The sequence below is a fragment of the Nelumbo lutea genome, chromosome 3 (genome assembly GCF_056320005.1).
Source record: "Nelumbo lutea isolate HS-2025 chromosome 3, American lotus-T2T, whole genome shotgun sequence".
Taxonomy (NCBI): Eukaryota; Viridiplantae; Streptophyta; class Magnoliopsida; order Proteales; family Nelumbonaceae; genus Nelumbo; species Nelumbo lutea.
Window position 1 is genome coordinate 68,887,600 of NC_142686.1, and position 14,655 is coordinate 68,902,254.

Consider the following 14,655-nt stretch of genomic DNA (forward strand, 5'->3'; position numbering starts at 1 on the left):
TTTCTAAACGAATTTTAAATTAGTATAAAATAAGTTTGAAAATAACGTATTTTCCCTAGTTTCTATTTGAAACACCCCCAAAAAAAACACTCTAAATAAAATTATATGACTGTATAATCTAAAATCTAAAACTTAATTATTAAGGAATGGATACATGTTTTCTTCAGAGCCCAAGGCAAGTTTCATTCATCAATGGACAATGAATTACATCTCATTCAACACCAAATACCTAACAAAAATTGGGGTTGAATACCTGGTTTTGGAGCAACTGTACCTCACTGGCCATAGCATAGTGAGCTTGCTTGTGGGCCACTCAATTACAAAAGCGATATGTAAAAAGCAACATACTATAATAAAACCACGAGAGAAGCTGCTTGCAGCATAGGATATGGGCGTAATTGAGTTGAGTCATTGAATTTCAGCATGTCTTGGTTCAATTTGACTAAAATTCTATTATGTATTTTTTGTTAGAGCTTAATTCGATTTAAATATTCAATGAATTACACTTTACTTAAAAGTTCAAAGTATGTATGTATGCATATATCTGTATATGTGTATAATCAAACTTACCTTCAAGTTTGAACTCAATTCAAACTCGATTAGAATCGAACATAATCAATCTCGAAACCAAACTGTTTGATTAAAACTAGATTTGATTGTACCTCTAACTTGGAATAGTGGTATGGATCAACCGAGGTGGACCCTCATTTGTACAAAAGAGCTTCAATGATGGACCTAGAGTCACCGCCCCAAGCACTAATGGAATGCATGGCATGTTATGAGCCAATTTCAAGCCTTCTACAATTGTCGTTGAATCAAATTCAATAGGATAAGAGCAATTAGTGAGGAATGCTCAGCCAACTAAGAGATAAAGACATAAAACGCATTATAAAAAGTAAAGCATGTTAAAATTGCAAAATCCGATTACAATAAAGATCCACTCATAGGCTTAAGCTTTTTAGAGATGCAAATGAATCGGATTGAATTCGAAATAGGATCTATCCGAATCCGCCTAGATAATGTTCATGTCGGATCCGATCCGACCTGATTTGATAGGCCTCGATTTGAATCCAAATCCTATCTATAAGTCGGATCTTCATATCAGATATGATTCAATTTGTTTTCTTTAAAAATTAGTAAATTATTAAAAGAAAATTAAAATATACCAATTTAAATAAAGAAAAAAAAAACAAAATTACAAATATTTTTTAGTTATTTTCATCATATATATACATGTTTCTTATAAAAATAAACAATATAAAAAATTTATAAAAATACAATATAAATAATATGTTTATAAATAAATAAATAGCATATATATGTATTATATATATTTATATTTATAAATATATAATATATATAGGATCGGATCTTCTCAAATCGGATAGGGGTGATCTAAATACATAAAAATGTACATTTTAATGATAAAAAAATATATTACTAATATAACAAGATACATAAATATCATACAATTTTGTTGTTAATCCATCAATCAAGAGTCTAATACTCATATTATATAGTTTTTACAAATTAATACATGTACAAAACCATTATTATGTTAAATTCGATAAGTCAAAGACACAAAACATGTGTAATTATTATATTTTAATTACTGTAGCAATTATTTTCTATTTTTACTTTTCAACATTAACAAAAAAGTCAATTAAATCTTAAATTTTGAAATGTTTGATAATATCAAAATTATTATCATATGAAATTCATAATTTTTATAAGATACATATATTGTTATCATATTTTTACTTTTAATCTTAACTGAAAATATATAAAATTATTAAAATTTAAGAAACATATCTTATGAAATTCATAATTTTTAATTACTAAAGTAATGATTCCATTATAAATTTTCTGAAATAACAAATCATTTTTTATATAAAATTAAATTAGTGGATTTGATAAATTATTTTAATATTATATTCTTGAATATTTTGTAAACAATTTTTTATTTTTGTAAATAATAAATATGTTATTTAGTCTAAATTAAAATATCAATGAGTATTTTATAAAAATATATCAAAATTTGAAGATACATATAATGTACAAATTTATGAATTTTAAGTACTAAAATAATTATTTTATTATTAACATTTTTATTTGTATAAATTTATATAGAGTAAAAAACAATTTTTGATAGAAATGTAAATTTAATAGATTGTTTACTTCATTAATGTTTATAAAATACTAATTTTAATATTATTTTGAAATTATTGAACGTAAACATATAGTATGGGTTTAAGTTGCATGTTAATAGTGAAGTTAATAAATTTTATTTTATTTTAGTTTATATCATAACTTAAATGATGGCACTACGACTCAAGATTTTTGGTGCATAGTGGTGCAGGCATGAGGACTTGGGTTTGAATCTTTGTAATAGTGGTTTTAAACAAGAGACGCCCATGTATTAGCGTGTATCATCACGTATCAATCCATATCAATTGATTGCGATACACACCAATTTACATATCGTGTCGATAATTTAATCCTTGATAGCAACCTACTCTCTTTGTAGGTGGGCAGTCCATTTCTAACTTCATGCATATTTCGTTACCTACCTCTAGTGTGCATTCTGATCTAGGGAAAACTCGCTTTTATTGCTGACTTTTTTATTGTTTTGATGGCACTACATAGATTTTTACATAAATTTTGCATTATGCATTATCACAAATTGGTTGCCTTAAATCAAACCCTCACCATATAATTCCTAGCTAGTCCTTCACTCCTTTTGATAGATCAAATAATCAAAAAGAAGAGTATGGCAAATATTACAATAATAAAAAAGGATTTTTCATAACAAAGAGCAAAAAATTAATAATAAATATAATGCCAAAGTATAATAAACTAAAAAAATGCCAATCACCTTTCTAAACCCGAGGAGATTTTCAAGACCATGGCATTCAGTTGCAAAAGGGTTAAGACTTTGGACTCCGAGAATATAATGTCATCAAAATCAAAGAACTCTGGAGAGCTATATGTTGAGAAAGAGAATCAACACCAGTCTCTAATAAGAGTAGCAATGTTGTTGAGTGTAGTACCCACCTATGAAGATGTAGCTAAGTTGAAGAAAGATTTGGAGGAATTAAGGCACATTTGGTCCCCTTCTGCACAAGATTTCAACAAACTATGCATATAACTAGGGTTAGAACTCCCAAAACGGGGTCAAAATCCCAAACTTTGAAAAGTTAATGGAAGAGGTTGTCCTAGATTGCACTTGAGCACATATTGTGGAGACATGTTTCATCTTAGAGCATCAAGGGCTCTTGTCTAACTTTTCCAACGAAGTTTAGAGGGTGAAGCATTAACCCAGTTTTATGCCACTTGAAATAAATAAGAAGACTTGGAACCAAGTGGTTATAGATTTTTTGGATCAGTTTGATTATGGCATATATCTAATTCCGACAAAATGAATGTTAGAAGGCATGTGGAAAGCATTAAAGGAATCTTTTTCTAAATATGCATACCAATGGAGATCAGTTGCTACTCAGTTGAAGACCCCCATCCCTTTGGAAGAGATGGTTGACTTGTTTCTAAGGACCATAGAGCCACCATTCTCAACATTCATGAAGTGTTAGGATTTTAAGGATTTTAAGGGCATAATCACCAATAAAAAGAGAATCGAGCATGACATTCGATCAAGAAGTTGCAGCCAAACTACAAACCTTTCACCATCTAGTAAAGTAAATGAAGTCCAAGCTGTTATCAACCATCATCAAGTTAGGCCTTTAGGTTGAAAGCATCTTACTTCTCCCTCGCAATTAGATAGAGGAGTTAAGAGAGAAGGCTTACTCCACTCTTGGTGCCACTTTCTCAGTTGCTTCCCTAGTTGTACGAGGACATGTGATTCCACTTCAGCAAAAGCCAGTTCCCAAATTTGCTTCCTCGAGGGTTTAAATCAGGTGCATTTTGTGATTATCATCAAGTGTCAGGACATCCTATCGATTAGTGTGTTCCTTTTAGGGGTGATCATGGGCACTTATGATAAGGGCTATAGCTTAGGCCCGGGCCCAGCCCGACTCAAGGTTCCGGGCCTAAAACATAAGCCCTAGCCCAAGTTTATAGGGTCCGGTCTAGATTCCGGGCCAATGTCACTCATATATAAAACATTACATATATATATATATATATATATATATATATATATATATTAAGTGACATAACATGCATATAAACATATTTTATACATTATATAATATAAATTATACATGTCATGTTATATTATTTATATATAAAATCTATAATATAATGTAAAAGTGTATACATATGTATACATTATACACAAAATGTGTAAGTTTAAATATATGTGGGCCGGGCCAGGCTTGAAGTATTAAACCCAAGCCTGGCCCTAAAATTTGCAGGCCTGATGTGGACCTGGGCCTGAACACAAAACCCAAGCCCAAGTCTGGAATTTCCGGGTCAGACTGAGCCGGGCTGAAATGATCACCCCTAGTTCTTTTCACTCACAGTATAGAATCTTATTGACAATGAAGCATTTCAGCCTTAGTGACATATCACAAATTTGGTCTTTTGGATTTCTTTTCCTTTTTATCGCTTTGTAATTAAAGTCATAAGTAACCTAAACTATGCTTGGTTTGGTCCCTCATGAAGGGTACATAGGCAACTTGGGCAGTGATGCTTGGGTTTAACTAGGGTAATAAAATAAAAAAAAAAGTCTCATAATCAATTGAAATTCAACCATCTTTCCATTTAAATAATATAATTTTCCAATTCTAGACTTCTTCATACCTGCTGAATAGCCTTAGGTTACTTCCCCAATAGGTCTTGCCCTACCTCGACCAAGCATTCATTGCATCAGTTTCTTACATTTCATACACGCCATTAATAGCGCATACACACATGTGCACATTTATGTTTTTCCCTTTATTTTGTCTAATGCATATGATTATCTGTCGTTTGAGGTTTGATACTCCCTTAAAATAAAAGGGGAAGAGAAAGAATAACATAAAAATAAGAACAAGGCATTAATCTAAAGGTTCTATGCATGTTGCCACTACTCTATAATAACAATAATACATGTGTCCTATTTCTTGGATTACTTAGTCTTCTTTAATAAAGATCATCACTTTGTTTTGCATTTTAAATAATACGTTCAACTTCTTTAGTTTGGTGTTTTATTTAGAGAAATGTTTACTCCCATGGATAATTAGTTTATGACCTAGCAAGAATTTGATGAGATCAAGCAGATGATGAGTGCGTTGGTTTCTAAGGTTGATTAGCTAATCACTCAAAATGGGGCAAACCCATCCAATGTACCCCCATCAAGCTTACCCTTATCCTTGCTAGCCCTCACAACATCCGCACCTGCACTTGAAACTATCAATTTGAAGGGATGGGAGATCCATCATATGAATGGCCGAACCATGCAAGGTGGTTGGGCGAAATTTCAAAAGTTTTCTTACTCCCATCTAGGAATCGTATTCCCAATTTAGAAAACTCAAATTTTAAGGTTCATTTTTGTAATCAAATCGGACCAAATCTGAAACCAAAATTAGGGAGATGTATACCTGATACGAAATCCATGCAAAAAGATCCTCTCAACACAGGTGTTCACGTCTAAAGAGTGTACCAAATCCTCACTCCACTGAAGATGACATAGGTTAGGATGAGGTAGGATCAACAAGTGGTTTTTCGCCAAGAACCTTAGATTCTTCAGCAAGAATCGAATGGGGTAGTGAGCACAACTTCATAATTGTTTCTTCTAGCAAGAAACAATTCCAAGATCAAATCTTGGTCACTTCCAAGAGATGGAGATCGAATAGGGTGGGGCGGCAAGAGTAGTGAAAGAGAACTAGATGTAGAAATAGTCAAACTGTGTAACCATTTTCTGGTCCACCCTGCTCTTTATGTATAGCCCTTTAAAGTGATAATCTCCTAATCTGATTAGGAGTTTCTTGATCCAAATCTTTATTTGAATATGAACTCTTTAAGTGATAAGGATAATCCATTATCTTATCTGCATATCAAGGTCAGCTACTCCTGATCAAATTAGAAATTTCTTGATCCAAATCTCTATTTAGATCTGGACTCTTTAAGTGGATAAAAGTTATCCTCTTATCCTTATCTGCTGATCCACACCTAGATTTTCCCCTAATTAATTAATCCAATTAACCTAGTTTGAAATGGGCTTTAGGCCCATTAAGTTTTCAGGCTCACTTCCTTTTAATGCTGGCTAGCTTGACTCTTTTTGTATTGCGTGGAACCCAAACATTGATCTACACATCAACCACATGGGTTCAACCCAGCCTTAGTTACAAGGCCTGGCCGAATTCACTGTAGGACACAATGAACCCTTGAGTCCATCACCATGGGCTCTTAATGGGCCCAACATTTATACTAAATGGTCCTTGGGTCCAATCATCTTATGAAGGCCCAAGGACTGTAGGCTCATGCAAGATTAACCCATCAGGTATACCCTCAATGCTCTTACACTTAACCTCTCAACCCTTAATGATCAAACACTACCCGACAAGAGAGGACCTCTCCCTCGACTGCAAGGTACAGTGTTGCACTCTACTCACATGGATCCCAGGAATCAAAACATTTTGTAAACAATTTGAAACCATAATATATATATATATATATATATATATAAACCTCTCAACCCTTAATGATCAAACACTACCCGACAAGAGAGGACCTCTCCCTCGACTGCAAGGTACAGTGTTGCACTCTACTCACATGGATCCCAGGAATCAAAACATTTTGTAAACAATTTGAAACCATAATATATATATATATATATAATTTTGTAAAATAAAATTTCAAACACATTTGAAATCCGCTATCGACAGTTTAAGTTTCAATCAGAGAGAGTGCATTCACTTTGTCTAACAAAGGGGTTGATCATGTCACTTTGATCACCCACTTAGATGAATTCTGGACTATCCCAACATACGTAGGTTTTGACTCCCTTTAAAGATTTCACTAATTGTCATAGCAAAGATAGCCAAATCCAACACCTAGTGTAGTACCATAATTGAGTCTAGGGGTTAGGTGTAACATTCCAGTTTTGCCCATCTATCTCCAAGGTCCAGGGCAATACTGGAATTTGGTCCGATTCAGGGTTTCAAGAAAACCCACACTGCATGTACCTCAGGTCTCACTCTAGCAGCTGAGACAAGCCACCCCAACCAAATTGGCGACACATCAGTGCCAGCCTTGGCAGGATAAATCTCCTCAGATCTATCCAATGGCTATGAAGATTCTAAACTAACACGAGTCTCATAAGTGTCCAGTCTAAGGGTATTACACAAAAACATACCAAATTACATGAATCTATTATGCACTTTTATTTATTTACAAAAAATAACAACAAGTATATCAATCTGATTAGAGCTAAGGGCATACACTGTCTAACATAACTTGTAGGTGTGTAATCACCATGGACTCCTAGTAGTTAGTCAATTCTTTGAAGGTCTGGAGAGGCGATGGGAAAGGTAGAGAATGTGGGGAAGAGAGGGAAAGAAAAGAGAGAAGGGAGAGTCTCTTTCTGAGAAACCCTAGGTCAAAGTCCTATCATATTGTTTGTTGTGGGGAAGAGTTATTCCCCTTTATATAGACAGGACCCCAAGGCTATAAGGAGAAGGATATAAAAGGAGACATTTCCTATTAGGAAAGGTGATCTTTATCTTTATGTTGGCTATTAAGGGAGCACCACTAGGGTTTTGCCATGTGTCTAGTGACATCCTTGAAAGACAAAGTTTCCTTTCTCTTATGGATTCTTATGTGGTACATATAGGCTATGTCCCCTTATGGATTTTCCAATGGCCACGTGTTAAAGGAAAAGATCAACGATGTTATCACAAATCTCAAGTGAAACCCATTGTTCACCATGGGTCTTGAGTGGTGTTTTATGCTCATTGCAAGTTTGCGATGATTACTAAGCTCATTACAAGTCTGTGATGGTTTATTAAGCTCGTCGTAAGTCTTTGCGGGTTTCGAGATCATCGCGGATGTGGAACTAGTCATGGACTCGTCGCGGGTGTTCTTGTGGTATCGGTTTAGCACCTTCTGTGCTCCTACAGTTGTGGTGATCAAACATATACCTACATTAGCCCCCATGCTTATTTTTTCTCAAAAAGATACTTTCCCTTCTCTCTTCTCTTTCCCTCTCTTCCCCGCATTCTCTCTCTCTTTCCCATCATCTCTCTGAACCTTTGGAGAATTGACCAACCACCAGGAGTCCATGGTGATTATAAGGTGTTCCCTTGGTATGCCTATAATGCCCAAGGCGCTACTTGTAATATTAATCCCACTTCAAACAACTCCACTCTATGCATCATCATCCAAGTTGGCACCACAAATGTTGTCACCTGTTTCAGCCCAAGCAACCACAAATAGCTAACCATCTCAAAAAGAAAAGAGAGAAGGGTTCTAAGCCATTTACTGTGCTCTCATGCTCAACTGATACCCTTACTCTTTATAAAGGGGTACCTTCAACCATTAACCTGAATCCCCCTTTGGAGCCAAAGCTGAAAAATTATGATGAAAATGTTTTTTGCGCTTATCACCAAGGATTGGGACACACCACTGATCATTGTTGGCAACTAAGGTTTGTTATCCAAGACCTCATCGATCAAGGTGTATTTGATCATACTAGTGAAATTCCAGTCATGATACCACCACTACCAAAGAAAAGTTTTCATTAGAGACTCTATTACTTTTATTTTGTTGCATTAGAACCACTCTCTAGTTATTACATTTTGTTTAGCTTTTATTTTTTGGAAAGCGGCATGATCACCACACAACTTATTTTTTAAATTAATGAAAGCTTTTTACTTGGTTAATTAATTTTATTGTTTTACATTTTTGCTTTCAATACAATAATAAGTTTTAACAAGAAGACTTCCCAACTTTGGAAAAACAAAGAGTTGCCACTTCCCCTAGGGGATTGTATGAGTGTAGCATCATTTGATCATGAATTTTAAATAATTCCCAAAGGCAAGACCTTGTGAAACAATGATTATTGATCGAAGGTCTGTTGCTAGAAATGCCTAAGGGGGGGTAATCCTATCAACCCAAAGCACCAATATCCATTCCCAAGCATTTTTACGACTCAATATACATTCCTCTAGATGCGTTTCCTGAGTCAACATAAAATGAAGGAGTCATAACAACTTAGTGCTTTCCTGATTAATCACAGAAAGTACTGAAGATCATTATCAATCATTTCTATTCCCCAAAACTCCTTGCATTGTTAATACCCCTAGTTAGCCCATTAAGTTGATCCATTGGACCTTCTTCTTGGTCAATCCAATTAAATTCCCAAGATGCTTTTTCTCCAAAGGCTGGAGAAAATGTTTTAGGAAAAAAAAGATAAAAAAGAAATAGAAAAGAAGGAAAAAAAAGAAAGAAAAATGAGAATAAAAAATAGGAAGGAGAAAACAGAAACCCAAGAGCTATAATACCAAGAGTAGGATCACTCTCATTTGAGTAATCTCAAAATTTCCAAGTGTTAAAGCTATCAAATGACATAAATACCCTTGAGTTGGTTAAACTCAAATTCTGCTTGACATGTAGTTCTTTCTTATGGGTTATGCATTCAGTAAAGAAATGATGGGAGTGTTAAAAAGTGTATGCCCTTAGCTCTAATCAGATTGATGTACATAAGCAATTATCAACAAATGAATAAAGTACATAATTGTTTATGTTCTTATCAATGTGTTTTCTATGAATTACTCCTTAAATTGGACAGTTATGAGATTTATCTTAGCTTAGAATGTTCTCAAGCATTAGATAGACTTAGGGAGTTTATTTTGACAAGGCTGACATTTGTGTGCTACTGAATTGGCGGAGCAACTTGTCTCAGCTTCTAGGGTTAGACCCCAAGCACAACTAGTGGGTGTTTTGAAGAAATATTGAACATGGACCAATTTCCAATTATGCCCTGGACATTGGAGATAGATGGGCAAAACTATAAAATTGCACTTAACCCCATATTTGATTATGATATTACACTAGGTATTGGACTGAGTTGTCTTTGATGTGTCAATTAGTGAGATCCATCAAGGGTCAAATACCTGGGTTTGTTGGGGCTATTTGGAAAATTACTTGAATGGGTGATCATGGTGATATGATGACCCCTTTGTCAAAGTGAATATTAGTATTTACACTTTCTCTGATGGAAACCTAAACTGTTAGTAGTGGATTTCAACTATATTTGAAATTTGATTTACAAAATATATTTATATGTTATATTATTATTTTATGAAAAATGTTTGCAAAAGGTTTTAATCTAGAATCCATCTGAGCAAAGAGTGTGATATCGCAAGTTGTAGTCAGGGAAGATGTCACTCTCTATGGGTAATGTTCTAATGATTTTGGGCCGAAAGATTTGGTGTATGAAACCATTACAAGGCTGATTACTTTATGAGTTTCATCTTACATAACTCCATTATCCTTGGGTCTTCGTAGGGTTGTTGAATCCAAAGATCATTTAGGTGTAAATGTTGAGCCTAAATTGAGCCCAAGCTGATACTGCCCTAAGTAATGAATTCGGCCTAACCTCTTGTAGAGGTAGGGTTAAACGCACATGGACTTGTGTAAGACCTTTGTGGGTTCCACACCATACAATATTCTAGTCCAAAGTGGCCATGCAACACCTTGGAACGTGAACCATTAGTGAAAATGGGCCTAAGGCCCATTACTAATATGATTAGTTAAGTGATCTTAGGTTGTCAAATGACTTAGGTTGAAAATGGGCATGGGTTTGGGTATGAAGCACTTATCTTCTTAAGACGATAATGCTTAGCAATTAAAGACAAAGTCCTAATCCAAATTTGATTTGGATCAACTCGTAATTAGATTAGGAGAGTGCTCTATAAAGGACTAAGAGGGGAGGGGCGAACCAACCATTCTCTCCACTCTCTTGTTCTCTTTTCTTCTCTCTTGTCTCCTAGAAACCCTAGTTCAACTTAGCCTTGATAAGGGATGATTTATATCAGTCCTTCATTGTGTTTTTACAAGAAAAACATCAAGGCGTATCAAGCTCACAAACCCACTTCGATCGAAACAAGTTGGAGACCAACGGTGTTGCTGAATTGACTTCACATACACATTGCACCATCCTTAGTTACATGTCAATTTTGGTTCTAATATTGGATGTGAACTACCACTTTAGGAGTTGTGCATTATGGTCTCCATATCAGGTATGGTCAATTTTAATTTGAATTTGAAATCTGGTTCAATGTAGTGCAAAATCAATCTTGAAATTTCATATTTCAAAATCACTAGGAAATTAGTTCCTTGGTTGGGTTAGAAAATTTTGAAAATTCAGACAGCCACCAAACTTGGTTCGATCATGTCAAACCTTATTTCTAATCCTTTCAACAGGAAGGCCATCTTTTGGTTGTTTTCTTTATCCCTTTCACTTTAGACCCTCTTTTATCTGTTTAATCCACTAGTTATACCCCTTTAAACATTCATAGTGGTCATTCCTTCAAAATAAACCCTTGTAGTAGGCAGATGCTAGATATTCAGTTATGCGTAAGAATGTCAATCATTTTGTTTGAGAAAAAGCGATAGAAAGAAATGAATGTGGAAAATTGGGGCAAATTGTTGCCCATAATCACTCGTGAAACTAAAGTCATTCGCGGCAACAAAGTCTCTAGTGGCGTAGATATTGATAATATTTCATTTAATTATACCATTTCTATAGTCTCTAACCTCTAGGCATAGAAATCATCCATGTGTCATTTAAAAATCTTTAATTTCTCACATTTCAGTTAAAAATCATTAATTTCTTATTTAAAATAAATTTGTTCCAAAGTTCCTTCTGGCAACAAAACCCATTGTGACATCGAAGTCCCTGGCGGCATCAAAGTCCCTCATGGCAAAGAAATCTATATTGTCTCATTTAATTGCATCAGTTTTAAAGTCTATTGCCTTCAGGCATAGGAATCATCTGTTTTAGTACTTCAAAGTCTCTCGCGACAACAAAGTCTTTTGTGGCACCAAAGTCCATCATGAAGAAGAAATATATTTTGTTTCATTTAGTTGCATCAGTTTTAAAGTCTCACATTCAAGCATAAAAATCATCAATGTTTCAATTAAAAATCATCAACTTCTTATTTGAATTATATCTATTTTAAAGTCTTTTTCAGGAACAAAGCCCCTTGCAACATTAAAGTCTGTTTTTGCAAAAAATCATCAACTTTTAGTTAATAATATCAATTATGATTCCACCTTATGGTATAGAAATCGATATTTGATCAATCAAATATTAATCTTTTAGTTACTCATATTAGTTTCCGGCCCTATGGCATAAAAATCAGTGTTTGGTCTATCAGTCACATAAGTTCCTAAGTCACTGCGAGAGAGAGAGAGAGAGAGAGAGAGAGAGAGAGAGAGAGAGAGAGAGAGAGAGAGAGAATGAGAGAGAGAGAATGGTAACATTCATCTGTTTTCCCACTAGTTTTCTGGTAATTAGGCAAAAAGTGAAATGGATAGGCTAATCCAATAGGTTCGGTTATGCTTAGGTGAGAGAAAGGAAAATAGCTAGTTTTAAAGTGAATAATAATAAAAGGCATACTAGATAAAATTTTCAAAAAAAAATTAAAAATGAATAAAAAGAATATTAAATAGGATCTCATAAGGAAATAACATAAACAAATAATTACATTAAAAAAATAAAATAAATAAAAATATAAAATAAAAAGATAAATATGATAAATAAAAAATAGTAAAAAATTAATTAAAGAATTAACTTTACAATTAGGGGGGATTCTCTTCAATGCTTTGTTTGTTCTTCTAGTACGCTCTTAGCTAATTAAATAATATGTTTTATGCCTGTTCTTGTACAAAACCCCATGTGGGCCCTACTTATTAAACCCAAAAGAGGGGTGCCTAATCCCTTCCCTTTTCCATTCGAGTTTTGTGTAGGCTGGTTAGTTGGTGCCTCGGGATTTGGAGTTATTAATAAACAAAAAAATGCTTTCCGGTGTAAATTCTGAATGTCCCATCACCTCCATTTCACTTGCCTGATGGGTAGCAACTCCAAATTAGCCAAAGTGACATGTTTTCCAATGATTGATGGGATTTTACTCTTCATTAACAGATTTTTTAAGGCCTGAGCTCGAGCCCGGCCCTTATAAAAAGCTCGAAGCCCGGGAAAGATCAACTTGATGCCTGAACAAAGAGAGAGAGAGAGAGAGAGAGAGAGAGAGAGAGAGAGAGAGAGAGAGAGAGAGAGAGAGAGAGAGAGAGAGAGGGGAACGTAAGGCTTAAATGGGGTTTTGAAATTTGGGAGTTCCGAGTTTAGAAATTATACAGAAAAAATAAAAAAATGTATGTATTAATATATATATATATATGTATATATATATATATATATATTATAAATATTATATATTTTATATCATATGAATTAGTGGGGCCAGGTTGGGCTCGTCGAGCCAGGCTTTTTTGACAAACCCCGAGCCTGGCCTAAAACACAGTCGGGCTTGGTGTTTTGGGCCCAAGGTTAGGCCTGTGGGCTTAACTACATGTCCAAGCCCGACCGGGGTTAGGGATGGCAATTTCCCCCATAAAACCAGGGCTCCGCCCTGTTCCGAACGGGGCGGGTTTTCCTCGACCCTAAATAAGGACGGGGCGGGGATGGGGAAATAATTTTCCTCGAACCGAGTGCGGGTTTTGTATATAATTCCCCGAACCTACCCCGAACCCAAAGGTAAATTAGTAAAATATTTCTAGGTTTAATATTGATATTTAAAATATCTCTAAGTTTTCCCTAAATTTTTAAAATCCTAGGGTCCCATAATTTCATTTTTGAATTACCCCTAAAGTATTATAATTAAATTCTAAAATACCCCCAAATTCCTATATCCTATGTATAAATTGTCCATAAAATAGATAATTTAATTAATTGCCTTGGAGCAGGGAAAATTCGGGGATTCCCCATCACCGATGGGGAATGGATGCCCTATCCTGAACCCGCCCCACCATCGGGGATGGGGCGGGTATGGCGCAAGGTATCATGACTTCAGGGCAGGGACGGGGAGGGAGTGCCCCGCCCCGTTGCCATTCCTAATCGGGGTACGGGCCTGGCCGGGCCGTCGGGCTACCCAACCCATGAACAGGTCTACTCACATATATATTGATGAAAGATTTCAAAGTATACATGTTAGCATTTCCTCCATGGTATTGTGTTTTATGTTTAAGCTTGTCTTGAAATCACCCATATTGGCCTCACCTGTTGAACATAGGAGAAGGGTGCCTAACCTTTTCTCTTTCCCATCCAAGTCTTACCTAGATTGATTCAAGCGACACCTTGGATTTGGATTTGGAGTCACTATAAATCAAAATGATTTTGATTTAACTCCTAGAGGTCACATCACCTCCATTTCACTTAACTGATGAGTGGCAATTCCAAATCAGCCCAAGTGAGTTATTTTTTTGACACTCATGGATTGGCAACTCCCCTAGAGAGTTTTTAGGCCATAGGTGGACCCCACATAGGGTTTGTTTAGATTGGATTGCTCCTTTTGTATATGGACATGCTTTTATGTTATCTCTTTGTGTTATGATAACAATTGTTTATTTTCTGATACTTATTAGAAAATTGCTTGTTGCTTTGCTTTTGTTATTGTTTATCTGCTTACATACACTTTGCCTGCGTCATCTTGG